At 33.6% G+C, this 3,402-nt stretch overlaps 1 non-coding gene across 1 annotated transcript; it reads right to left on the bottom strand.

Annotated features, from left to right (window-relative positions):
- Positions 1–2,999: 2,999 nt before the first annotated feature.
- On the bottom strand, positions 3,000–3,125 carry LOC116096268. Its single transcript, XR_004120935.1, has one exon. It is a non-coding gene; the product is annotated as a small nucleolar RNA SNORA17 (small nucleolar RNA).
- Between the last annotated feature and the right edge of the window lie 277 nt (positions 3,126–3,402).

The following is a 3,402-nucleotide window of genomic DNA, read 5'->3' as shown; positions in this document are numbered from 1 at the left end:
CTTCTGGAAGTTAATATAGAAGAATATTTGTATACATTTTAGTAGGCTTGATTTTGCTGTTTTGTGACAGGGTTTCACTATATAGCTGTCACAAAAACAGAACTCCCAAGTTGATGCTGAACTAATAATGTTCTGCCTGCCTTTTCCTACCAAGTGTTGGAACAGTTTGAAAAGAGGATATTCCATTTGTAAAACTGGAAAAATTATTTCATCAAACTACTCTGTTTGATAGGTCTCTGTTAAACATATTCAAAATTTTTGAAGCAAGATTTCTACTAATGAGTACATAGTTAACATATATGGGTATATGTTTATATTCAGAAGAATATGAACAACTTTCCTAAAACAACTTTCCCTGATATCTAGATGCTCAAAATAGAGAGTAACAATGGCTATTAACAGAGAATAAAATCAAAGCATAATAAGCTTCTCTGTAAGAAATTTCAATACAATATTATGGATAAAATTATTGATAAAGAGTCCCAGATGATACTATGTAAAGTAACATTGTACAGTTTCAAGTACTCTATTATATTAAACAAAAAAATAAATAAATTAGAAAAGCCACATGAGAGACTATAGTATATAAGTCAATTGCTATAAACTTCAAAATAAGTTAAAGTAATTTAAAATGGTAGAAAGTAAAGTGGCAATAGTACTCATTTTAGGGCACAGAGGGCTTAGGTAGAAGAAAATAAATTGGCTTAAACTGTCAGTTCAGCCACCTGCACAAGTTATGATTTGAAAGTGTTGCAGTATGCCACTTTTCCTTTTTATTTCAGACTTAATTTTCAAAAGCACTAGCAGATATGCACAGAGCAGACAATCCACAACTGCACTTAAAAGGAAATGACTGAAATCTGAGTCTGTAAAGCTCAGACAGATTCTTAAGTTCCAAAAATGCAATCCACAGTTTCCTTTCACTATCAATCATACAAAACAAGACTTTAAATGAGAGGGTTTATCTGGGAAGTGACAAGAGTGATGAATTTTTCCTGGGAGATTTTATTTTTAGTCATTACTGGGTTACTGGGTCATTTTGGATGCATTGACAGAATATGAAAAGAATAAATTGCTGGAGACTTTGCACTTAATCTGCTGTGCTTGAGTTAGGTTTTTACATGGTTGTCATTTGGAGAAACCATCTCAAAAGGCTAGTTTGCATCATCTTTGTTTGATTCAGTGATGTGTACACCAGTCCCTTGGCAAAAAACATTACAAAAATTAACAGCCTTGGTTGGGGAAGTGCAGTGACTGTGTCAAATATAAAAATGTATAAAACATTATTAAAATTTATAGATGTATTAGCTTCTAAGAGATCTATAACTAAATAGTAGATATTAAGTAACTTAAACATATTATTTTTATTTATATGAAGGCTATACCTTCAAGATCAAAATGATTTTGGGGTTTACTTCTTTATGCTTATTTCCTTGTCTTACTGATGGCCATGTTCTTTTTATGTCTTTATCTTTTGTTCCATTTAAAAAATATTTATATCCTGAGTTTATCTACGTATGAGGATAACTTTTCCATTGAATTCGCCCATAGCACCTGATTTTATCTATGTATGAGGACAGCATTTATATTGAATTAGAGCCCGCAGAAGCATTTTCATAAATCGTTAGTTACTTGTCTAAATTCTCTGACACCAAATACATTTTTTTTCTCCTGTACTATGAGTTAAGATTTCAATCTCCAAATTTTGCTGGTGATATTCTCTTCCAACAAAAGTGTGTCTCTCTGTGTGTTCATGTATGTGTGTTTGTATTTAATATAAAAGACTTCAAATATTTTAAAATCAATTTTAATATTGGTAAGTAGTATTTATGTCCAGAGAAGCAAAAAGAATCATCCTTACATGAGAAAGGAAATGACAGCAACTTAAATGAGCACATATAATTCATATCTAATTAGTTAATTCTATGGACTGAATTTTGTCCCCCTTCTGATATTCCCTAAATTTGAAAAGTGAAACATTCATAACCATTGTGATTACATCTAGAGAGTGAAAGATTTCAAAACAAGTAACTAAGATTTAATGGAACTAAAAAATATTGTCTAAGTTCCATAATACTAGTGTACTTTGAAGAGAAGCCAAAAAGAAGCCGACAAAAAAAACAAAAAACAAAAAACAAAAAACAAAAAACAAAACAAAAAAAAACCCAGAAAGAAAAGAAAAGAAAAGAAAAGTAAAAGAAAAAAAACATGGTCATGTAAGAACACAGAAAGAAATTGATCACCTGCAAGGCAAAAAAGGCCATAGGAGGGTTAAATCCTTTAAAATTTTCTGAATTAATGTATATATTTAATTTTGACTTTTTAAAATGTTTGTTTTTTTGTGAATTTCACATCATGCACCCCAATTCCACTCATATCTCCCTTCTTATGTAACTACCCTCCACTCTTACAACTTCCTTTACAAGAAAGAAAAGAAATAAAAAAAAAATATCTTTTCCTGAAAGCTGTGGTATATTACAGAGTGTACCACAGTGTACCCATCTGTCACTTCTTTCCTTGCAAATGTCCATTGCGGTGATGGCTTGGTATAAAAGGCCTCTGGCTTCTGCTGTTGTATCAATACTGGAACCACCCTGGAACTCATCTCAGATCTTCTGGCGTTGTCCTATGTCATGGAGATTCTGGAGCTTTGCTCTCAAGAATGGTCCCAGGACTGCTATATCATGCTTGTGTATTATAGCACTAGGCAGAGGTAATCTTGGGCATGGTCTGCTCCCTGAAACCTATGTTGCACAAGAATGATAGTCTTTCCAGGCTAACTTCCTGTCTTAAATCCTGTGGCACTGATCTGTTGGTTGACACAGTTTTCTCCTTGCGCAGCCTGCCATAGTGGCTACTTGTAAGGTTCATCTGTTTCAGGCTCACCCCTATGGTGATTGAGCAGTCTGATAGTCTTAGGCTTGCTTCCTGTCCTGGGAGAACATCTGGCCCTGACTCATGCCAGATTGGTGTTCATTTAAGGTTCATTTCTTGTAGGGAATGTTAGGCTACAAATTCAGATGTTCATAGGTTAGAACACTGTGCACAGACATAAACTCCTCTGTGGCCAACTATTGATACACATATGACACAGCAGCTATACCTGCAATGTGTCTAGGAGCAGGGAGTCAAATCTTTCAATCTTGGATTCTAAGCCTTCTGAATCATAAGTAATAATTTTTGTTTTTCTTAGTCCATTCCTATTGGCATAAAAACAAAGTCCTACAGATTGGATACTTTATTATAATAGAAACATTCCTTACAGTTCTAGAGACAGGGGAGTCAAAGATTAAAGCATTGCTCATTTTGTGGTCTGGCAAAGGTCAATTCTACACTGGTATTATTTTCTCATTCTATTTGCACAAAAGACAGAGCTACTATATCCTCACAAATTAAAAGGAA

The sequence above is a fragment of the Mastomys coucha genome, chromosome X (assembly GCF_008632895.1).
Source record: "Mastomys coucha isolate ucsf_1 chromosome X, UCSF_Mcou_1, whole genome shotgun sequence".
Classification (NCBI taxonomy): Eukaryota; Metazoa; Chordata; class Mammalia; order Rodentia; family Muridae; genus Mastomys; species Mastomys coucha.
The sequence above is the reverse complement of the archived record's forward strand: the minus strand, read 5'-3'. Positions and strand labels throughout refer to the sequence as shown.